General features: G+C 37.3%; 1 long non-coding RNA gene across 3 annotated transcripts in view; it reads right to left on the bottom strand.

Moving 5' to 3' along the window:
* Nucleotides 1-25,874, bottom strand: part of LOC309798292 — a 55,743-nt gene that overhangs the window by 27,297 nt on the left and 2,572 nt on the right. For 2 of the 3 annotated variants that reach the window (XR_014293052.1, XR_014293053.1), the window contains exons 2-4: nt 24,689-24,724; nt 17,856-18,037; nt 16,987-17,092 (exon numbers count right to left, since the gene is read on the bottom strand). This is a non-coding gene — a long non-coding RNA (uncharacterized lncRNA). The remainder of the gene's footprint in view (nt 1-16,986; nt 17,093-17,855; nt 18,038-24,688; nt 24,725-25,874) is intronic. The other variant, XR_014293051.1, reaches the window with a different exon arrangement.

Genomic DNA, 25,874 nt, shown 5'->3' with positions numbered 1-25,874 from the left:
TTTACAAAGGGAAAAGCTGGGCATAAGAGACTGGATCAGATCCCTGGTCAGTGAAAAACAGAGCCAGAGTAGAACCTAACTCTCCTGCCTGAGTCCTTTGTCCTTTTCCCAGCCCCATGTCTCCTCCACCATTCCCTGGGGACTGGGAAAGCATCCAGCCCATAACTGCCTCAGATTGGTAAAGCATTTTTAAATCTCCTGAGATACATACATGGCTATTTTGAACATAATTACTATTTAGTTATCTCTGAATGAAATCTCTAGAAAAATCATTGCCTCTGTGGAATCACTTAATTTACAAAGGATGGTATTTTAGTCCCTAGGAAACTTCGTCTAAATTTAGACTTTTCCTGCAGCAATGTTTCTTTAAACTGTAAACCACACACTACAGTTATCCAGTTACATCACTTCATCAAGAAACTGTTTTTTCAAAATATAGATAAATAGCGACCCCCAGGGGTAAAACTTGTTAGTATCTGCAAACTGAAGAATTGAAATAAAGTGAGACTACTCAGGAAAATGTTTTGACTGATAGTAGAATATTAGTTTCAAGTAAACATACCTTTACTAAAATAAAATGAAAGAAACTGGATGATTCTCACCTGCATTTCCATGAAATCTCTCATGAAAATTAGAAAGTTATTGTCTAACTGTGCACAATTAAATACACACTGTTGTTTAATTCTAATTGTAGTGACACATTTTTCACTTTCAGTATATTCTGAAAATCAATTAATTTGAAAATTGATTTAAAAGCTGTAACTATAAACATAAACTAGAGCTTTTTTTTTTTAAAATAGTTGGCCTTAAACTACATTTTCATGTTAGCGCTACTTTAGCAAAATCCAGACAGAACACAATCCAATGTCTAGGCTTACAGATTGACAGTATGTGTTTAGTGAGTAAGAGATCAGTGGTGAGTGAAATGATTATTCTTTGCTAAATAAATATTGCCACTGCAGAGAACATAAGCTGAGGCTAGAAAGACTCCCCAAATCCTTAAATAAAATTTACATAATTTACTTCATTATATATCATATGCACATAATTTACTTCATAATATATCATAACTAAATGTAAAAATTTGGTGTCTTTTCATACCCTTATCAATTTTACAAAACAGCTCTCAATGTTTCCACTAATAAACCTATAAAACCTAATTCTTCCTGGAGCACTCACTGAAATAATTTCAGGGTTCTTATTTTCACATTTCTACATAAAACACATGGTGGACTTGTTCATGACATCAGCCAAGCCACCACAGATTTGACTGCTTGCTCTTAATTTAGTCCAAGCTTCTATTTTCTAATAAGTCACTTTGTATCTTCTCATTATTTCCATCACCAGCAATAACACTTCATTTCATTCTCAGGTTCATTTTCAACAGAATATAAATTCATTAAATCTGTGTGTGTGTGTGTGTGTGTGTGTGTGTATGCGTGTGCGTGCAGGCATAATTTACAAATATCAAGGATCTTCTGCATTCTATGAAAATTTCTTTGAATAATTGCTAGGCTTTAAAATATACATCAAAAACTGCACATTTACAGATAGATAGTCTCTCTGAAAATCACACCATACATGCAATCAACAAGCATGAACTCTCATTTAGGGTAACTGAGGTATCAACACACTTTGTAAGGGAACTCTAGGTAATATATACATAAACTGATCTAGAGAAAAGACAAAACAAGCTATGGCATCAATTGAAGTTGAATGTTTAAAATTTTTGCTGTGATGTCTATAAAACATAGGGAAATACATTGACTTTGATAGTGATTTGTTTACTCTCTTTAGTTCATAAGGACTTTTCAACTGTCCAAGTTATTTTGCTCCATGCAGGAAGGAAAAAATCATTTGCATTTAAGGACATATTTACAAATTAACTGAATTTCATTTTGGAAAATCTGGCAAACAGCTACTTGGAGTTTTTAGTCCTTTGACTTCTGTTTCCAACTAAATGGTTTATGCTTTGAGCTAATAATCATCAGGGTCACTTAGCTTCCCTGTGATGTTAGCATAACAAAAGGATGAATAAAATATATTGATAGTTTATTTAACTCTAATATTATATTCAGAATAAATTATCTTTTTATGTTCTAATTTCTCCTATAGGACCAATATCCAATAAACGAGTCACTGAATCTTAAAACTGGCAAATAGAACCAGAATATACAAATGTGTTACTCTCCCATTTAATCTGAGACTATAACTACTACATACTATTAAAGTGTGTATATTAAATGCTTGTAAAGGTGACATTATATTGACTATAACTTTTTAATTCAGAAGCATTTCTATGCTTAGCAATAACTAAACTCTATATTAATAACCTGGAGGCCCTGAAACATTCATTAGTTATCATGTTTATTAGTTTTCTGTTAGCTAGGTAATACAAATAGTAGTAACATGAGTGGTAATGGTGGTAATGGCAACAACAGCAGAGTATATTTATTGAGCACTATGTGCTCATCATTTTTCTAATGTCTTTATATTAATTACCTTGTCTAACACAATCCTATGAGGTAAAGATGAGAAAAATATTCTTATCGAGGTTATAGGCCATGGTCACATAGGTGTTAAGTGGTAGAAATTAAAAGATGGTCATAAAGGTGTTATGTGGTAAAGGTCATGACACCAAGTCACATAAATGGTAGAGATTATGTGTCCAATGTCTATAAGAAACAAATGACAGAGGTTAATTATTCAAGGTCAGATGGGTGGTAAGTGGTAGAAATTATGTGTTCAAGGTCACATCCGTGGTAAGTAGTAAAGGTTAGGTAGTCCAGGTCAGATGGCTGATTAAGTGGTAAAGGCTGTATGTCCAAGGTCACATAGGTGGTAAGTGATTAATTGCTCTCCAGTCTCCCTACCCTCACTAGGAAACTGAGGGCTTTGGCCTGGGTGATTGAGAAGGACACCGTTTGTTATCCAAAATTCATTTTTCCTTTTCTACATAGTAAGAGAGCTATAGCTGACATGAGTGCCTACCCAGGACCTTATTTCCCAGTTCCTCTTGTAGCCAGGTGTGGCTTAGTGACTGAGCTCTCACCAATGGAACGTCAGCAGAAGTGACATTTACCCCTTCCCAGCCTGGCCTATAAAACCTTGTACTGAGCTCCTGTATTCAAGTTCTCTTCCACAAACTAGAATAAGGAAGTATCTGAAACCAGTTTCACTCAAGCTGGTAAAGACAATGCCCGAGGGAATCATCAAAAACAAAGTAGAAGGAAGCTGGTACTCTGAAAGATTGCCCAGAGCACAGCTGTAGGCTAACCTAGAATGCTCATCTCAGACTACAGCATGAGGGAAAAAGGAAACTTATTTTCTTTGAGCCACTAAACTATTGTTAGTTCTATTTATTACAGCACACAAGTCTTACTTTAACTAATACAATGAATTTTCAGATGCCTTAAAGTTCTGAAACTCTTAAGTTTTAATCAGAAAAAAAAAATGAGATGATAAATATTATGCTCATAAATTTAAAAACAAACAGAAATTATGGTTCAATAAAACTAGAATGGCTAGCACTAGGCTTCTTTTACTAAGGTGATTTATAATGTATATCATTTCTGATATTTACTTCCTTAGATTCTAATCACTTTGTCTTCATATCTTTATATCATGGCATTGCTAAATACAACCTTAACATCTTCTATTATATTCCCTTAGACTTTTAATACATACCATAATGTTAAGTCAAAACTGTAATAAAGAGATCATGCTATTTTGCTATGGATAAGAAATGGTGCCAGATCAGTTTTCTAGCATTGGAAAAACTTTATGCTCAGAATCCATGACTAAACTGAAAAAGATTTTCTTTCTGTAATACCAATCACCTGAATTTTAATGAATATAAAAGAGGGCAAAACACTGTGAGAATAAATCAATTCATTCTTCACTAGTAAGCAGTATTTGGAATAACTTATATTATGAAAAATATGTTTGATATTTTCTTGTTGAAAATAGTTCTGTGGAAATTATTCTAGGTTTGGCAAGATAAGAGCAAGTTTCCCAGCATGTCCCACATTAGATGATAGTTGCAGTTCCATCATTAAATCCACAAGTGTTTGAAGGATCCGTCAAGTGCGCCCATGGATCAGGGTGTCACAAAAATGTGTAAAACATAAAGCTGGAGGACTCACACTTCCTGATTTCAAAACTTATGAAAAAGCTACCATAATCAAAACAGTGTGGTACCAGCATAAAGACAGACATGTAAACCAATGGAAAATATAGAAATCCCAGAAATAAACCCTTGCCTATACGGTCAAATGATTTTCAACTGGAGAGCCAAGACCATTCAATGGGGAAAGGACAGTCTGTCTCTTCAACAAATGGTGCTGAGGTAACTAGATATCTACATGCAAAAGAATGAAGTTAGACCTTTATCTAACACCATATACAAAAAATAATTCAAAATGTACCTATACATAAGACCTCAAACTATAAAACTCATAGAAGAAAACATAGGGCAAAAGATTCATAGTACTGGGTTTGGCAATGATTTCTTGGATATAACACCAAAGGCACAGGCAACCAAAGAAAAAAGAGATGAACTGAACTTGATGAAAAATTTAAAATTTTGTGGATCAAAAGACATTATGAACAGAGTAAAAAGGCAACCCACAGAGTGAGAGAAAATATTTGAAAATCATATATCTGATAAGGGATTAAAATCCAGAATAGATAGAGAACTCCTAAAACTCAATAATAATATAAAAAAAAACATGATTCAAAAATGCGCAAGGGACTTCTGTAGATACTTCTCCAAAGATATGTAAATGACTAATAAGCACATGTAAATATGTTCCACATCACTAAACATTAGGTAAATACAAATCAAAATTACAGTGAAATTTTACCCCATATATATCACAATGAGACATCACTTCACATCCATTAGGATGACAAATAAATAAATAAACCAACCAACAAACAAATAAATAACCAACAGTATTGGTGAGGATGTAGAGAAACTGGAATACTTTTGCACTGTTGGTGGGAATGTAAAATGGTACAGCTGTTGTGGAAAACAGTATGGCAGTTTCCCAAAAAGTCAGAAATAGAATTACCATATGATCCAGTAATTCCACTTCTAGATATCTAAGCAAAAGAGTTAAAAGCAGAGTTTCAAAGAGATGTTTATGAACCCATGTTCACAGCAACATTATTTACAATAGCTGAATCTTAGAAGTAACCCAAGTGTCTACTGATGGATGAATGGATAAGCAAAATGTGTTATATACATACAATGATTTATGATTCAGCCTTATAAAGGAAGGAAATTCTGACATATGCTACAACAGGGATGAACCCTGAGGACATTAAGCCAAGTCAAATAAGCCAATCACAAAAAGACAAATACTATACGATTCCACTTATATGAAGTTCCTATAGTAGAGACGGAAAGTAGAATGATGGTTTCCAGTTGTTGGGGGAGAAGCTACGGGGAGTTATTGTATAACTGATATAGAGTTCCAACTTTCTCCATTGAGGTATTATATGATGTTTGGTTTTCAAACAGTGATTCTACTGGAGTGCTTTTTTAATCATTGGAAATCACAAACTTGGCTCATTAAATGCATGAAAAATCAACTTCATGAAATATTTCCCATCCCAACTTTCCTATGTCCTATAGCATATATGATCATAAGCATTCCATCGTTCCTTTTTAAGAACATTAAGTTTATAAGAAGAGACAATATTCATAAAAAATATAGGGGCTTCCCTGGTGGCGCAGTGGTTGAGAGTCTGCCTGCCGATGCAGGGGACGCGGGTTCGTGCCCTGGTCCAGGAGGATCCCACATGCTGTAGAGCGGCTGGGCCCGTGGGCCATGGACGCTGAGCCTGCGCGTCCGGAGCCTGTGCTCCGCAACGGGAGAGGCCACAACAGTGAGAGGCCCGCATACCGAAAAAAAAAAAAAAAAAAAAAAATATATATATATATATATAAAACAAGCATGAAATTAGAACACAGCATACATAACTTGAAAATTATCTTACTGTCAAAGATCCCAACTTTTAAATTGTCCTTGCGTTCATTCATAGTAGTTAAAATGGTAGAAACCTGTCTATTCTAACCAAAGTAAGCAGTTTCTACATGTCTTTAGTAATGCCATGCTCCTGGACTTCAGCTTTTCCCTAGTGTTTTAGTTATATTATCATCTTCCAAGTTCTTCAAGATCCACAAGGATATACAGCATTACCCACAAGTGCCCTACCCACACACTCTTGCCTACATTCAGCCCCATCCCAATGGCCTCCTTGCCTATAGTTATCTGCAATCACTCCAAGAGCACCTATGACTTTAGCATTTTGGAAACAGAAAATTAGAGCCTGATTTGTTTCTTCTCAATTATTTCCTCTGTGTCTTTATAGTATCCTAAATTTGTAATCATCATTTCTGAAGTTCAGACTATGTTTCAGGCATTGTTCTAGATGATGGAGAAACAAGAACAAATAGCGCACTGTTTTTCCCTAAAAGGAACCGACAGTCTGGACTGTATAAGCCAATACATACCATGCAAGGAGTATGGGCAGGATACTATGGGGGCATGAATCAGGACATAACTAATTATACCAGTGGAGTCTAGAAAAGACTTCATCAAGACAGCACTGCTTGAGGTAAGCACTGAAAGAGAAGAAGTTCATATAGTCAGAGAAGGGGACTAGAGGCCAGAGAAAAGAGAGGCAGGAACCAGGCACTCAAAACATTGAAGCAACATGAATAAAAATATGGAGGCTTTAAACAACATGGTACATATTGGAAGAACCAAGGGCTTTGACTTGGGTTGTGAAGAAGTCATAGTGACATACAACTTTAGAGAGAGATAAAAGAGCCAGTTCACAGAAGGTCTTATATTTCATACTAAGGACTAAAAATTGTAGTACATATAATGTTCATAATTATGATGTGCCAGGTTCTATTCTAGACTCTACTCTCAATGGCTCACTTTTATTTCATTTTAAGCATGAGGAAACTGAAGCACAGAGTGCTTTAGTAACTTGCCCAAGGTCACACAGCCAGAAAGTGAGGGAGCCAGGGAGTCTGACATAATAAATTGGGCTCATAGCCATCAGGGTGACTCCCTTCAGCAGTGTGTGCTTTATTCCATTGAAAATGATGACCATTAAAGGGGTTTAAGTAGAAGAAAAACATGACTATTCTAGTAGTAGAAATGAGGTGGGATTAAAATTGAGATAGAAGGCAGTAAAGGAGGAGAAAATGAAATGCAGAGAAATTATATTAAGGCGGTAAAAGCCACAATACTCAGAGAACAATTAAGTGAAGGAGGATATATCAGTTAGCTTTCATTGAATAATTAACCACACAAAATTTAGTGCCTTAAAATAACAAGCATTTACTTAAATCATAAACTGATGGATTAGCTAGGGCCAGGAAAGTTTGGAAGGACCTTGCTCATGTGTCTCAGTGAACTGAGCTGTAAGAGAGCTCACAGCACATAGCACACGGCAGATCAGCTGTAAGATAGCTCTGCTGATCTTGGCTGGGTTCTCCTACATGTCTGGGGCCTCAGCTGGGATCAATCAATTGATTCATGGTGTATGGTCTTCTGTCCCTCAGCAGGCTAGCCCAGGTCTGTTCTCATGGTGGCAGAACAGAGGTATAGGCGGTATAGGTGAGAACAGCAGAAATGTGCAAGGTTGCTTGACACCTAGGCTTGGAAATAGCACATATATTAATCAATTAAGTTACAAAGCATTTCTCCAAAGATTTACAAGCCCTACTCAAATTCAAAGAGAGAAGTAGATCTATCTCTTGATGGGAGGAGCTTAAGTCACATTGTAAATGGTGGGGAGCCTAGAGGGTAGATAATTGTCACCACCTAAAAAAAAATCTAATTAATGGGAGAGAGCAAAAGAAAACATCGGTGATGACTCCCTGGTTTCTTGCCTAAGAAACTGAGGGGATGATGGTGCCATTTACAGAGATAGGGCCAAAAGGGCCCCTCACTGGTGGGTTTTCCCCAGAAAGTGAATAAAAATTTCCATGCGGGCTTCCCTGGTGGTGCAGTGGTTGAGAGTCCGCCTGCCGATGCAGGGGACATGGGTTCGTGACCCGTTCCGGGAAGATCCCACATGCCGCGGAGTGGCTGGGCCCATGAGCCATGGCCGCTGAGCCTGGGCGTCCAGAGCCTGTGCTCCGCAACGGGAGAGGCCACAACAGTGAGAGGCCGGCGTACCGCAAAAAAAATAATAATAAAATAAATAAATAAATAAATAAATAAATAAATAAAAGTTTCCATGCATGTTTTTCCCAGTGGTGTGAACCAGAAATCTACACAAATAACATAGCAATAGCAACTGAAAGAATGTGGTAGAAATACTCAGCTTGACTCAATTAAAAGAAAAAGTTGTTACTAAAAAAACTATACATTGTACAATATGACAGTGGAATCTACTGAACTTTTATAACAAACACTGACAGAATGTATGAAAATAAGCTGTGATTTCCTTTGAGGTCTAAAGTCATATAAAGTCCTGCTCACATCTGCCAAATCGATCTTCCTGTGGGAATTCACCACAATGAAACCATTGTCAAGGATGCAACGTATCAAAAAATAGGCTTTATATTCACTGAACTCTATGTTTCAATTAAGTTAAATGCCCTTCTAGGGATAGGTAAATTTCAAGTGTGCTATTACAGAAAATAGCAGAGTGGGTTGTAAGAAAGAAAATCTTTGGGATCAGTAGATATGACTGAGCACACTCGTTGTCACAAGCTAGGACACACTACACGGCATGACAGAAAGTCAAAGTAGTCGTCGTGGCTCACCAACATGCATTCTTTGATTAGTTCAAAGGAGACTGTCATACTATCAATGGCTTTTTATAAATGAGCTTCGCTTTTTTAATCCAACCTACTTCTAATTCCTGACTCCAGTGTTTAGTGCAAGATTCCCATGAGCAAATAAACTCAGTTTTTTCACTCTGCTATTTAAGGCTTTTCTCCAGCCTGCCCCATGCCATGTCTTGACTCAGATTCTCAGTCTTCTCTTAAATGCAGCCTGTGCTGGTGTCCAGATGAACTATGTGCTATCCACAAACATGGCCTGTCTTCTTTGGTTTCTTTGCCCTCACTCAGCTCTTTACTCTCTGCTGTGCTGCCTCCTTTTTGTCTCGGCTCGTCCAAAATCTTATTTGAACTTTAAGTCATGACTTCAGTACCACAGATTCCAGCAGCTTATTATGATTTTTCTGTTTCCTGGACTTCCAGTCCACATTGTACCTCACTCTTTGTCTACCCTGGACACTCTGCCTGCTACTAAAATTTTTATTTGTTGCCAGGGACAGGGGGTGGGAGATGGGGGGAAAAGGTGAAGGTGGTCAAAGGGTACAAACTTCCAGTTATAACATGAATAAGTTCTGGGTATGCAATGTACAGCATGGTGACTATAGTTAACAATCCTCTATTGTATATTTGAAAATTACTGAGAGTAGATTTTAAAAGTTCTCCCCACACACACCCAAATTTTATCTGTGTGTGGGGACAGATGTGTTAATAAACCTTATTGTGGCATCATTTTGCAATATATATACGTATCTAATCATTACATTGTACACTCTAAGCCTACACAATGCTATATGTCAATTACATCTCCATAAAGCTGGGGAAAACATTTTTAATAAAAATAAATACAAAATAGAAGTTTTTATTTGTTTCATCCTTAACTTCCTAGTACCTTTCCTGAGGGCACATGAATTTAGTCTTTTTCAAGATGGATTTGCCAAGTGAGGAGTGAGGTTGGAGCTTTCTCTCTTCCAACAACACAGTTTGATTTTTATGTGCTTCAAATAATGGTCTACAGACTTCCACAGAATATATAATTTGAAGAAAAAGTTCTGTAAATGCTTTAAGTGTTTGAAAACTGCTGTTTATTTGTTTTTGCATCTCTTGCTATTTCTAATGCAAACCCTTTCCCCTGGTGGTGGGTAGAAATCTATATGAGCTAAAATTAGTCTAACAAATAACATTGTTCACTACCTGCCAGAAGGTAACAAGAAAGGGATATCAAGTATGAGACAGTTCATATCCAATTGGCATATATTATTGATAACTGCAAAATCATTTGCTAAAAAAAATAAAAGTGGCAAGCCAGCAGAAAAATAAGTACTGTTAAAGAAGATAATTGCCAGTGATAGGTTCAATCTGGATCACAAAGCATGATCAGAACTTTCTAAAATGATAACTTCTTAAAATAAATAGCAAACTGAGATGTGAGCAAGTATTAAATTGTAGTGTGTATTCACCCCTTAACTCCTTACCTAAACAAACAAACATAATTATATGGTACAATCTTATACCATTTTAGGTCTCTATCTTTGAGTTACCCACTACGGTAGACAAAATAATGTGCCCATAAAGATGTCCATATCCTAATCTCCAGGACCTGTGAACATTACGTTACATGGCAAGAGAGAGTTAAAGTTGCAGATGGAATTAAGGTTGTTAATCAGCTGAAGTTAAAGTAAGGAAATTATCCTGGATTATCCAGCTGGGCTCAATGTAATTAATCATGACAGTCCCTTAAATGTGGAAGAGGTAAGCAGAAGAGTCAGAGCCAGAAAGATGGCATCATGAGAAAGACTTTGCTGGCTTTGGAGATTAAAGGGGGCCACGAGCCAATGAATCCAGGAAACCTCTAGAAGCTGGAAAAGTTAAGGAAGTGGATTCTCCCTTGGAACAGCCAGGAAATAAGGCAGCCCTGCTGACACATTAATTTTAGCCCAGTGAGGCCCACTGCAAACTTCTGACTCCAGAACGATAAGATAATAAATGTGTGCTCCCTGAAGCTATTAAGTTCGTAATAATTTTTAAAGCAGCAACAGGAAACTAATACACCGAGAAAAATCGTTCCAGCTTTCCCCAGATGCCAAGAAACTGTTCCCTCCTTGTCAAATATCTTTCCTATTTCAATCATCTATCGGTACTCCCAAACTATCTTTATTTGTAAGATGATAATTTTCAATTGATAAGATAGTGATGTTTTCTATAAATTACTTTGTCAAAACAATTACTAGAAAATATATTAGCAAAGACTTAATGAATATTTAAATACTGATTATACATATACAGCTATTTTAATTAATGTCATTCAGACATAATTTAGAAGCAAAATATATTTTTAAATCCTCAAATAGCACATAATGAGCTATATTTTATTTTTGAGAAGACAAACATTGCTTGTGTTGTGAGTTGATCTCTTCTTTAAGAACAAACTACTTAACAAAATTAGGCATTTTTTGTTTGATCTACCAGTAATAGGTAAATAAGTGAAGCACAAGAGAATGAGGAGAATAAAGGTGATATCTCACTTCTAACACAATTTCATCAAAATGGTAAAAATGTGTTTAAATTAAGCCTGGGAAGGTCCAACACAATTGGGAACTGAAGAACTCACATAATGTTCATGGGTATATGGATTGCTCCTGTTTCAAAAATGCTTTCATTTCAGTACCATTTAGAAAATGTGAGACTCATTTTATCTAAACAACAACAACGAAATCATCACCAGATAAGATTTGGCAATGCTGTGAATCCCGCTAAACCTCAGTTTTTTCTTATGATTTTACCAGTCTATTCCCCACGCAGGTTAGTTCTAAGGATCAAATTAGATAATGTATTTAAAGCAAATTGTAACCTACCAAATCACTTTTTTCCCCTCAGTTCCTACTATAAGTCAAACACCAAGCTAGGCAGACAAACAAGAATTAGACAATAACTTCAACAATTAATGTACAATGTAAGACACAGAATGCTATGAGGATTCGTGGCTAATACAAACTGGAAGGGGGATGGTGAGGTACCTCCAGCCCTAGGGAATCAGATTGCCTACTGTGTGCCAGGCACTATGCATGTTAAATTTTTTATGCACATTATACCATTTAACCCTCACAATAATCCGACAAGGTAGTGCTATTGTTTTTCCCTTTTTACTGATGAGAAAGATAAGGCTTAGGTGAACTAACTTTTCCAAAGCCTGCAGAAAATAAGGGATAAAGCCAAAATTCATTCAGTTAACAAATAATTATTGAGCACCTACTGTGTGAGAGGCGTGTTCCAGATGCTGAGATTACAGTAGTGAAGACAGCAGATAAAAATACCTACCGTCAAGAAAATTATACTCTAGGGAGGGAAACAGAAAACAAAGAAAATAAAAATTAAGTCTATTTTATACACACACACACACACACACACACACACACACACAGTTTAGCAGATAGAGGTAAGTGAAACACGGAAGTGAAACAGAAGGTGGTGGAGATTGAAATTTTAAGTAAGATGTTCAGGAAGGCCCTCTTGTTGAACATGGTAAGTTTGACATGCTTGTTAGGCATCCAGATGTATTTGTCAAGTAGGCAGAGAATACACGAGAGAAGGCAACGTTTGAGTAATTGCTTAAAAATAGTGATGGAGTTGGGCTAGCAGATATCTAAGGGGAAGGCATGTAAGGAAGAACAAATAGCAAGTAGAAAGGTCCTGAGATGGGGATTGATGTGGCTGAAGCTGAGGGAGAGAAGGGAAGAGCAGAAGATGAGATCTGGATGTAATGGTGGAGGGGGCAGATCACACAGGACCTTGTAGTTCATAGTCAGGTCTTTGGTATTTGTCCCAGATAGGAAAATGGGGTCTTGATCGTAGAAGGATATGTTTTAACAGGATCGCTTTGGCTACTATGCTGAGAACAATCTGAAGAGAGGAAGCAGGGAGATTGGTTAGAAGGTGTTTTCAATAATTCAGATAGCAGGAGGTAGTGCTTTGTACAAGTCTGGTAACAGTAGAAGAGTGGCAAGTTGTCAGATTCTCAATATATTTGAAAGTAGAGCCAACAGGATTTGCAGATGGATTGAATATGGGGGTGTAAGGGAAAGAGAGGAGACAAAAATGACAGCAAGATTTGAAGCTGGAGCAAGGAAAGATTTGAAGCTGGAGAAAGGTAAATTGCCATTAATATTTGGGAAGAAGAGATTTGGTGGTAAATACCAGGAGCTTAGACTTGGATATTGTATGATTGATATTCTTATCAGACGTTCAAATCAACTAGAAATTGTCAAGTAGGAAGTTGGATATATAGGACTAGAGTTTAGGGAAAAGACTCTGGGGCTGGAGAAATAAATCTGGAAGCCATCTAATTTAATACAAATTAACATATGAACTTAATTCCAGATCTGTTTGATTCTCAAACCTAGCTCCTATTTGTTGGGAGCAATTCTCCATTGCATTTCTGCATGTCTCAGGTTATCTTTTCAAGGATGTTTATACAATAAACATCCTCAGAGACTAAAAGAGTGTCTCTCTTCAGGTTTAAGGACAGATTTGTTTCCTGATCAAGATACTTAAGGTAATGTCTCCTTTGGAAGCAAAGAATAGAAAGATTGGCTTGCAGCTTGCAACCCCCTTATAAAACTGGTTTCCTGGGACTTCCCTGGTGGTCTAGTGGTAAAGACTCTGCCTTACAATGCAGGGGACGTGGGTTCGACTCCTGGTCAGGGAATCAATGTCTCACATACCGCGGGGCAACTAAGCCGGCGCACCACAACTACTGAGCTCTCACGCCTCAACTAGAGAGGCTGTGTGCTACAAACTACAGAGCCTACACACTCTGGAACCCACACGCCACAACTACAGAGCCCATGTGCCCTGGAGCCCGCACGCCACAACTAGAGAGAGAAGCCCACATGCCACAACTAGAGAGGGAAGCCCACTAACCACAATGAAGAGCCCATGCGCTGCAACTAAGACCCACATGCTGCAACGATGAGACCAAAAATAAATAAATAAATAAATCTTGAGAAAAAAAAAACTGGTTTCCTAAGCTCAGCTGTGACCTACATCCAGTATGTTTGCAAGGTCTACCAGGATCCACTCTGCATCACCCCCATGACACGAGAGGAGAGCAAAGGGGAAGCTCGTGCTGCCTGATGTCTCATGAGTGATAAACACCTCAATCCACTTAAGCTCACTGTTTCCTTACCAACCACATTTATGGAAATGCGGGAAGTCGATCTAGCAGCTGAAGTAGTAGCTGAGGCTTAGGAACTGTCTGATCACTTAACTACTATTGAAGAGGAACCACTGAAAATTTTGTAACAAGGGAAGAGGTGTGATTTGACTTGAAGTTTGAAATGAAAATCCCTCTGATATCAGAGGGAAAGTGGTCCTGGAGAAGAAGAAACAAGAGTGGAAGAAGTTACATCAGTCAGGCTGTTGTTGCAGCAATCCCCGCAAGAATGAAAAAGGCCCAACAGAGGGGTTAACCAAGGGACTGAAAGAAGGAGGCAGATTCAAGAGATATTTAGGAGCTAAAATCAATTGGCCTTCAAGCTGTATCTTTACAACATTAAGTCAGAAAATTTCAAGTGTAAGTACGAAAGTAATTGGGAGTCACTTTCTTACATAAGAAGAACGGAGTCAGGCACAGTTGCCACATGCCCGTCAGAACTCCAGGTTGACTTCTCCACATAGTTTTTCTCTTTTTCATGGTCTCAAGCAGCAGCCTTGAGCATTGGATCCTCAAACAGCAATGCCCACAACAGGAAAGAAGGGGAGACCTCCGTTGTACAGGCATCTCTTTGTTTTTTAATCAGAGAGGAAAATCTTTCCTAGAATCCCATTAATCAGATTGGGCCAAATGCCCATGCCTTCAATGCAAGGAAAGTTGAGAGAACAAAATCTGGCTCTTTCAGCCTCTATAGTGGGAGGTAGGTTCTAATAACAGTGAAGAGAAGGTTGGAATTGGCTGTTGGAGAGACAACCAATAGTGTCTCCCAGAGGACCTAATTAGCTGTGGAAGCTGAGAAAGAAGGAGAACTCTAAAGGATTGCTTAGACACCTGGCTTAGACCACTGTCTGGATGGTATTGTCATTCATGGACGAAGCAATGCGAGAGAAACAGGTTTGGGGTAGGGAGTGAAGCTATATCTTTGAACACATTTGAATTTCTAGTTGGAAAGCCCAGAGCTCAGATTCATAGGGGTCTAGAGCTCAAGACTGAGAGCTAAGCTAGAGTTATATAAGTTTGGGACAATATAAGTGAAGTCACAGGGCAAAAGTGTCCAGACACAGTGTGATTACAGAGAGGGTCAAAGAGGGAATCTTGGAAAGAGAAGCCCATTTGACAGACTGAAAAGGGAAGTCCATGAAAGTAAAAAGAAAAGAGGAGAGAGCAATATTTTAAGATGGAAGAGAGGCCAATGGTACTAAATGCTTCCCAGAGATCAAATAAGAAGATGAAGAATGCCTATCAATTTTAGCCACGTTGGCATGGTGACCATTGCCAAGGAAGATAAATATATAGGGAATTCGTTATAGACAAGTGATTTTTTTTTTTGGCTATCTATTAGGCTCTTTATTTTTTTATGAGGGCAGTGCAAGCCCATGGGGAGAGAGCTGGAAAACAGGGGGGTAAGAGTGATCTATAATGGCTATACAATTGTAATATACAACTGTCAGGAAGTGTCTGTGCCTTGGATCTTTATAGAACCAGCACAGCCACCTGCCAAGCGTCCATGATGTTCAATAAACGTCCCTCCATGTCCCCAACATATAAAATATTGGGGGCTACTGTTCCAATTCCACCCCTTGCTTATCATCACTATTTTATATGCTTAATTTTCTTTTACTAATTTGCTTCAGTTCACTACTCACAAAAATGGGCAAAAATGCAATGTAAAGAATATGCTATCCAAATAAAAGCCCGGTTTCTATGGCAGTGACCTGAGATAGAGTTCCAGTTTGCATGGAAGAGTTGCTATTTTAAAAAAATCCTAAAATTTTACATCACTCTATTTTGTGTTTTTCTTTTTCAGTTCTCTAGTAAATCTCTTAAATATTATAAATGAAAGTAGTTATTAAGTTTTATATAGGAGTAAATATAAATTTCAGTAAATTTCAGCTTTTTAATAGTCCTTACTATATGTTACTGCTATGCTATAGAAGGTCAGCCAGAGTGACCTGCTATTCATAAAGAACAACTGGAAAAATCAAAAACCACAGTTTATAAGAAAATCAGCACAGCCTGTCCTATACCAGGTTCCATCATGCCCTCTTGTGTCTAAGTGTAGCATAGCAGCTCCAACTTTAAATTGAAATATTCAGGGCTTCCCTGGTGGCGCAGTGGTTGAGAGTCTGCCTGCAGATGCAGGGAACGCGGGTTCATGCCCCGGTCCAGGAAGATCCCACATGCCGCGGAACGACTGGGCCTGTGAGCCATGGCCGCTGAGCCTGCGCGTCCGGAGCCTGTGCTCCGCAACGGGAAAGGCCACAACAGTGAGAGGCCCGCGTACCACAAAAAAAACAAAAAAAAAAAATTGAAATATTCAGTACAACACGGTGAACATCACACACTCGCTATGGGCCAGGTGCTAGGCTGGGTGCTGAGTCCACAGCTGTGGACAAAACCTACAAGGTCCCTATCCTCATGGAGATTATTTAGGACTTACTTTAATTATTACATAAGTTTACATGTCATTTGAAAACTTCTGTATGAAGATTTAGCATTTCATTATATGGTACAAATAGTTTTATCAGCTAGAAAATATTGCCACTAATTTCTTTAGTCTACAATCTTAAATTATTGATTCAGCTTGCCCATAAACTCTTCTCCTTAACTTCTAGTGGTAAAAATTTCATAATCCATTGATTTAGTTTTATAGCTACTATTTACAAAGATATAATCTTCAATAAAATGATGCTGTGATGTTTAATTCTAAAGCTCTTATTTAATCTTAGTGTTAGTTGTCATTGAGAAGCCTCTGAGGTTATAATTTCATAGTTTATGATCCCAGGAAAATTTTCCTTATTAAATTATAGACAAGAGACAGTGCTTTAGTCTATGTTATTAAAATTGAAATTCCCTAAATCTAATTATATATTCTTACCATCTGCATTTTTATGATTCTTATCTAAAGATATCTTCTGAAAATCTCAGAGCTGACATAAATTTCTTAAATTTTACTTACTTTTTGTGGGCTTTGAAAACAAAAGTTCTTGTTTTAATTTTAAGGAGCAGAAACTTAATTGTGATGGCTTGCAGATAGATGACAATATGGCCCAGAATGAAACTTTCTATAATAAAAGCAGATATGATAAGATATAAACCATAGTAGGCAGATCTTGAGAATTTGATTTCAATGAAACATTTAAATCAGTAATCATCCATTCTAGCATTCTACCTTTTACACATAGACTATTGTTTCACCCTTAACAATTATCAGGAGGTTGTCCCCTCATTCCTAAGTGTGAGGACCACTGTGCATTTCTCATTTACTCAACTGCCCAACCCCTTTTATTCTTATTATAAGAGTATTCTCTTATTCTACCGCAGTGTTTGGAGGTTGGGGGACCTCTAGTTAAGGTTAGTCTTATGCATGGTGACTTTAACCCCTCCTCCAAGTATATCAAACCCCAAACAACCCTACATAAACCTAAAATCTAATTTAAAATAAAGAGCCTGCTCTGGAAAGGTAGTTTCAAGTCAAGTTTCCCAGTCTCTCTTTACAACCAAATGACTGACTCAAAACCCCACTTATATTAAAAATCTAAATCCCCCATTTGCCTTCTCAGACTATGTATCATATTTCCTTTTAAAAATGGATGATAGGAGCATTTTCCACTTTGCCCTGGGAATGCTTTGCCTCATTTTATCGTATATTCAAATATCTGGCTAAAATTATGAATGAAAGCTTATGAAATTTTAAGGCAGCTTTCACTGCCTGCCTTGCCCATGGAGACCAGAGTCATGAGCCAAGGTACCTGATCTGACAAACATTCACTCCTGCATGGTGCAAAAGGTAAGGCAACATCTTTGCTTGGGAGTCAAGAAGCCCACCTCAGCAGATATATCCAACATCTGTGAGAGCTTTGCCAACACGTTTGAGTGTGGAAGGATCCTCATATTATTGAATTCTTTCTCCAATGCATTACAACAGATGTGTATCAGTTAGCAATTGCTATAACAATCATGTAAAATAAGCCACCGCCAAGCACAGTCATAATAGATGGAGTGTGGATCTAAGGAGAGATAGAGGATTGAAGCCATTTTTGCAATCAGTATGCTACAAGATGTCTAGTAATGCAATGATGACTATAAAATAATCTTTCTAAATCAAATCTGACCTTCCTTTTGTTTTTATTATAACTTCTGAACAAGGAAAACTAAAACACACATTTATGCACACACACAAACTTTCTGGGTGCCCCCTACCAATAGTCATGAGCTCACTCACACCCATCCCCACCTCTACAGTTGCTACTTATAGCAAAGGGTCTTCAAGATTTAGACTCACTTTTCATGTGAGGGGTTACAAACATTTTCATGTAATGGGACACACAGAGAAAGATCAAATACGTACAGCACACTGAAGTAAACTAAAGGAGTTTTGAGGGCATCTATTTCAGGCTAGTGGAAAATTTTATTAATTTCTTCATATTACAAAAGTCAGATAAAAAAATGAAATATAAAGTATTAAGAAAGATATTAACTTTTAACTGGTATAAAACTTCTAAATAAAATCTTTTTATTTTTATTTTCTGAGAAATTTGAACTTGATTCCATGAACATAACATTTTTTTTCTATCAGGTTTTATGCTTGACATGGCAATATGTAATTCTTGATAATGATTTTTCAATGAAGTCTCTGAAAGTTTAATAGTCACTTTTAAAGGAAGCAAATAGGTTGTAACAACAGGCAGAAGAAAATTTATTGCTTTTTCACTGGCCACAGCAACTTACTTTTCAGAATTAGACAGAATTTGGGTAATAAGAATTCATTAAATTGTGTTTTGAGGAGCCAGCCATTCTTTAAATCCAGCTGAGATGGAGTCAGAGGGATCTGATTCAACCTTCTGACTTAAACAACTAAAAAGTTGGACAAAATATGAATGAAAGGGCTTCCCTGGTGGCACAGTGGTTGAAAGTCCGCCTGCCGATGAAGGGGACACGGGCTTGTGTCCCGGTCTGGGAAGATCCCACATGCCGCGGAGCAGCTGGGCCCGTAAGCCATGGCCGCTGAGCCTGCACATCCGGAGGCTGTGCTCCGCAACGGGAGAGGCCGCAACAGTGAGAGGCCCGCGTACCGCAAAAAAAAAAAAAAAAAAAAAAAAAAATGAATGAAACAACATCTCTCAAGACACAAAACATCAGGCAATGAAGGACCGGTATCCCTGAGTGATGAGAAACAAAAAAAGTGAGCCCTACAATTGTCCCAGGTTAATGTCTAGAGAAAATTTCCACACTGTAGCATAGGGAAAGGAAATGCAGGCAGAGACCCATGGTGTCTCTGTGTTGAGAGATGAGAATCCAGGGAAGCCATGGTAGCTAGAGTTTGCAAGGCAGAGTACTACAGAGAAGCAAGATGCACATAGAGAGAACTCTAAAGATCTGAAGAGTGTTCCCCTGGAGTATTCAGTTGAGTACTGATCAGCAAACACAGTTAGCTGTGAAGCTATCTGAGGCTGAGAGAACCACCTGAAAAGATTAGAGGAAACAGTGTCAGAGGCACTCATAGAGACACACATAGTTCCTGTTCCCACAATTAGAATAAAACATATCAATCAATCAATTGAAAGAGAACTAGAAATAACACAAATAATAAACTTAGTAGACAAGGATCTTAAAAAATTATCTTAACTATATTCTATATGTTCAAGAAGCTAAAGAAAAGATTGAATATATTAAGTAGAAACATGGACAATAAAAAAAAAAACTCCCATCAAATTTTTAGAGAGGCAAACTACAGTGTTTGAGATGGAAAATACCCTGTATTTTATTAGGTCACAAAACATGTCTTAACAAATTTAAGAAGACTGAAATCACATCAAATATCTTTTCTGACCACAATGGAATAAAACTAGAAATCACAGAAGAAGGAAAATTCACAAATATGTTGAAATTAAATAACACTCTCTTGAATAACAAATAAATCAAACAAGGATGGAACAAAAGCAGTTCTAAGAAGGAAGTTTATAGTGATAAATGCCCACATTAGAAAATAAGAAAAGAGCTCAACATAACTTTACACCTCAAAGAGCTAGAAAAAGAAAAATAAACCAAACCCAAAGTTATTAGAAGAATGGAAATAATAAATATTAGAAACAAATAATCAAAAGAGAAAAATAGAAAACTACAGGCCAATACCCCTGATGAACTAAATGCAAAAATCCTCAACAAAGTACTAGCAAGCTGAATCCAACAGCATGTTAAGAAACCGTACATTATGACAAAGTGGGATTTACCCCTGAGATTCAAGAATGGTGCAACACAGCTCAGTGCTTTGTGACCACCTAGGGGGGTGGGATAGGGAAGGTGGGAGGGAGATGCAAGAGGGAGGAGATATGGGGATATATGTATATGTATAGCTGATTCACTTTGTTATAAAGCAGAAACTAACACACCATTGTAAAGCAATAATACTCCAATAAAGATGTTAAAAAAAAGAATGGTGCAACATATTCCAATCAATTAACGTAATATACCACATTAACAGAATACAGGACAAAAATCATGATTATCATCATAGATACAGAAAAAGCATTTAACAAAATTCAACACACCTTTGTGAAAATAATTCTCAACAAACAAGGTATAGAAGTTATTTACCTCAATATGACAAAGACCATATATAGTAAGCCCAAAGCTAACATCATAGTAAATGGTGAAAAGCCAAAAGCTTTTCTTCTAAGATCAGAAACAAGGCAAGGATGCCTACTCTTGCCACTTTTTTTTTTTTTTTTTTTTTTTTTTTTGCTGTACGCGGGCCTCTCACTGCTGTGGCCTCTCCCGTTGCGGAGCACAGGCTCCGGACACACAGGCTCCGCGGCCATGGCTCGCGGGCCCAGCCGCTCCGCGGCATGTGGGATCCTCCGGGATCGGGGCACGAACCCGTGTCCCCTGCATCGGCAGGCGGACTCTCAACCACTGCGCCACCAGGGAAGCCCTCTTGCCACTTTTAAATGTAACATTAGAAGTCCTAGTGAGAGCAATTAGGCAAGAAAAAGAAATAAAGGGCACCCAGAATGTAAAGAAAGAAGTAAATTATCTCTGTTTGTAGATGACCTAATCCTATATGCAGAAAACTCTAAAGACTCCACAAACAAACTGTTAGGACTAATAAATGAATTCAGTAAAGTTGCAGGGTATACAATCAACAGGTAAAAATCAGTTTCGTTTCTCTACACTAACAAAGAGCTATCCATATAGGGAAATTAAGAAAACAGTCCCATTCACAATAGTACCAAAAACAATAAAGTAATTAGGAAGAAACTTAATCAAGCAGATGAAAGACCGAAAACTACAAAAAACAGATGAAGGGTTTCCCTGGTGGCGCAGTGGTTGAGAGTCCGCCTGCCGATTCAGGGGATACAGGTTCGTGCCCCGGTCCGGGAGGATCCCACATGCCGCAGAGTGGCTGGGTCCAGGAGCCATGGCCGCTGGGCCTATGCATCCGGAGCCTGTGCTCCGCAACGGGAGAGGCCACAATGGTGAGAGGCCCATGTACCGCCAAAAAAAAAAAAAAAAAAAAAAAACAGATGAAAGGAATTAAAGAACACATAAATAAGTGGAAAGACATCCCACGTTAATGGATTGGAAGACTTAATATTGTTAAAATGTCCATACTACCCAAAGCAATCTACAGATTCAATGTTATCCCAATGGTATTTTTTACAAAAATAGAAAATAAAATCCTATAAGTGATATTAAGCCAGAAAGACCCCAAAGAATAAAAGCAATCTTAAGGAAGAATAACAAAGCTGGAGGCATCACACCTCCCAATTTCAAAATATAATGTGAAACTATAGTAATTAAAACAGTATGGAACTGGCATAAAGATAGACATATAGGCCAATGGAACAGAACAGAGAACCCCAAAATAAACCCAAGTATAAGTGGTCATCTGCTCTTTGACAAGGGAGCCAAGAGTACACAATGGAGAAAGAACTGTCTTTTCAACAAATGGTGCTTAGAAAGCTGGATATCCACACATAAAATTATGAAATGGATACAAAAATCAATTCAAAAAAGATTGAAGACTTAAACATAAGACCTGAACTGTAAAGCTCCTAGAAGAAAACATGGGGGAAAAGACTCCTGAAATTGGTTTGGCCATGATTTCTTGAAGATAACAACAAAAGCACAGGCAGCAAAGCAAAAATAAACAAGCAACACTACATCAAATCAAAAACCTTCTGCACAGCAAAGGAGACAATAAACAGAATGAAAAGACAACCTACAGAATGGGGGAAAATATTTGCAGACCACATATCTGGTAAGGGGCTAATATCCAAAATATATAAGGAACTCCTACAACTCAATAGCAAAATGACAAATGACTCAAATAATTGGCAAAGGAGTTGAATAGATATTTCTCCAAAGAAGACATAAAAATGACCAAAATGAAAAGGTGCTCAATATCACTAATTATGAGGGACATGCATATCAAAAACAAAGTGGCTATCCTGCCACACCAGTTAGGATGGCTATTAGCCCCTCGACCCCCACAAAGAAGATAACAAATATTGGTGAGGATATAGAGAAATTGGAACCCTTGGACATTGCTGGTAGCCACTACGGAAAACAGAGTCCTCAAAAATTTAAACAGAACTACCATATGATACAGCAATTTCACTTTTGGGTATATATCCAAAAGAACTGAAATGAAGATCTCCAAGAGATACCTTCACTCCCATGTTCACTGCAGCATTATTCACAATACTCAAACTATGGAAACAATCCGAATGTCCATCAACAGATGAACGGATAAAAAATAAAATGTGATATACACATACAATGAAATATCACTGAGCCTTAAAATGAAGGAAATTCTGCCATATGAGACAACATGGATGAACTAGAAGTACATTATGCTGTGATTAAGCCAGTCATAGAAGGACAAATAATGCATGATTCTACGTATATGAGGTATCTAAAATAGCCAAACTCATAGAAGCAGAGAATAGATTGTTGGTTGCCAGAAGCTAGGGGCAGGAGAAAATAGAATTTGTTGTTCAATGTATATAAAGTTTCGGTTATGTAAGATGAACAAGTTCTAGAGATTTGCTGTGTAACATAGTGCCTATTACATTAACAATACTGTACTGCACTCTTAAAATTTTAGTTAAGAGGGTAGATCTCATGTTAACTAAAGGCAAGAGGGAGACATATGAACATTTTTGGAGGTGATGGGTATGTTTATTTCCTAGATTATGATGATGATTTCACAGGTGTATGCATATGCCCAAATTCATCAACTCATACACCTTAAGTATGTGCAGTTTTTGTATATCAATCATACCTCAATAAATCTGTTTTTTTAAACTTTAAACATAAAGATGTGAATAAGTTAAAAGAATGGAAAATACATTCCATTCAAACACTAATCAAAAAAATGTTGGAATGATGATACTAATATCAGACAAAGAAGATTACAGAACAAAGAATATTACTCCAGATAAAGAAGATCCTTTCATAATGATAAAGTATTTAATTCATCAAGAGTACATAATAAACCTAAATGTTTATATACCTAATAACAGAGCATCAGAAGACATGAACCAAACACTGATAAAATGGAAACAAAAAATACACAAATGTCTGTAATTTCAACACTACTCTCTCATTAATTCATAAAATTAGTAACATAAAATCAGTAAAGATATAGGAAATTTGAACACTATCAACCAACTTTACCTAATTTACCTAACAGGGTAATCCACCCCAAAATAGAATTCACATTTTTTTTTCTAATGAACTTGAAAATATACCATATTCTGGGCCACAAAAAATCCTAATATATTTTAAAAGAATTAAGTCATACAAAGGATGTTCTTTGAAGAAAAATGAAGTAAAATAAAAAACAGAAAGCTATCTGGATAGCTTTGGAAACTAATATTTGGAAACTAAGAATACACTTCTAAATAACCTGTGGGTCAAAAAGAAATCAAAAACGAAATTAGAAAGAATTTTCTGCTGAATTAAAATGAAAAAACAAGATATAAAAATTTGTGGGATGCCACTAAAGCAGTTCTAAGAGGGGAAATATACAGCACTACAAGTATATGTGAGAAAATAACAAAGGTTGCAAAACAATAATCTTAGCTTCCACTTAAGAAACTAGAAAAAGAAGTGAAAATTCAACCCAAAGTAAGCAGACCTTGGGAAATTGTAAAGATCGGAGTAGATATCAATGAAATGGAAAACAAAAAGCAATGCAAAACTCAATCAATCCAAAATTTGGTTCTTTGAAGAGCTCAGTTAAATTAATAAACATCTTACCATGGTGATTAGGGAGAAAAAAAATGAAGATACAATTTACCAATATCAGAAATGAGAGCGGTGAAATCACTAAGGATTGCACAGATAACAACGGAATGTTACAGTGTTATGCCAATAATTTTGGCAACATAAATTTTAAAAATCCTTGAAAGACAAACTGTCAACGCTTACTCAAAAAGTAATCAATTGAGGACTTCAGCAAAAATGGCAGGGTAAGGATATCCAAAAATTTATCCCCCCATAAAAACAAAAAGAAAACTGACAAACTATAAAAATCTACATTTCTGAAACCTGTGAAGACTACTGAAAGTCTTTCAGCAACCTGGGAGGCTTTTTCATGAAAGTTGGAGGACTATCAATAAGAACAGTCAGTTTTGTTTGTTTTAACTTACCCGTATCCCATCCCCTGCTCCCAGAACTACGGTAGCCTTGGGAAAAACAAAAACAAAAACAAAAACAAGTTTACATTCTAAGTACTAGAGGGAGAAAAACTGGGCTGGAGCACTTTCAAACCCTCATTCCCCAAAACAACCATTATTATTTTACCTCTCTAAGACAGAAGAACCTTGGAAGAAGCCACTGAAAGGCTTGTTTTATTTTGTCTAATTCAGAACTCTTGCCTAGTACTAAAGCCACTCTTGGGGAAAGAGTCATTTGTCAAAAACTATCCAGGTAAATGTTTAGGTGCTTCTGACTGAAAGTCTGTGAACATGACAAGAAAAACCATGCCCAAGTCAGCTTTATCTCAGCAATGCAAGGTATATTTAATATTCAAAAATCAATCACGGGCTTCCCTGGTGGCACAGTGGTTGAGAGTCCGCCTGCCGATGCAGGGGACACGGGTTTGTGCCCCGGTCCGGGAAGATCCCACATGCCGCAGAGCGGCTAGGCCCGTGAGCCGTGGCCGCTGAGCCTGTGCGTCCGGAGCCTGTACTCTGAAACAGGAGAGGCCACAACAGTGAGAGGCCTGCGTACCGCAAAAAAAAAAAAAAAAAAAAAAAATCAATCACCATAATTCATCAACAGATTAAAATGGAAAACCACACCATCATTTCAATAGATGCAGGAAGTGTTTGTTATAACCTAACATTCTTGTTAAAAAACAAAATAAAACAAAGCAAAACCAAAAACTCTCAGCGATTAGTGAAATGCCTAGTACTATGGCTGGGGCAGGGAAAATACAAAATGAGCCTAGAGTCTTTTTGTGTCTGGATTTTTGCTGCTATCATACAATCCCCACCCATTCTACTTCCTTCTTCCTAAAACACATCTGCTAGTCTCTTACTACATGCATAAAGCTTAAGTGTTTCCCCACTGCTTACAATATAAAGTCCAACTTGTATGCATAGCCTTCCAGATTCATTTTCTCTAGTTTTTGAAATACATCCTATCTGAGCCACTTGGTAGTCATTCAGAATTCCATATATATGCCTTTTACTTTCCTGCCTGCATACCTTTGTGCAAACTATTTCCTGGGCTTACAGTATCCCCCTCTGTATTCATTCTGGCAAAATCCAGCTTTCCCTGATCTACTCCTGACCCAACTTCAATCTATTCTTTACAGGCATACAGGGTAAT

Source organism: Mesoplodon mirus (assembly GCF_964341445.2).
Source record: "Mesoplodon mirus genome assembly, chromosome: 2".
NCBI classification, from domain to species: Eukaryota; Metazoa; Chordata; class Mammalia; order Artiodactyla; family Ziphiidae; genus Mesoplodon; species Mesoplodon mirus.
Note: the sequence above shows the minus strand (reverse complement) of the source record. Positions and strands in the feature narration are given on the sequence as shown.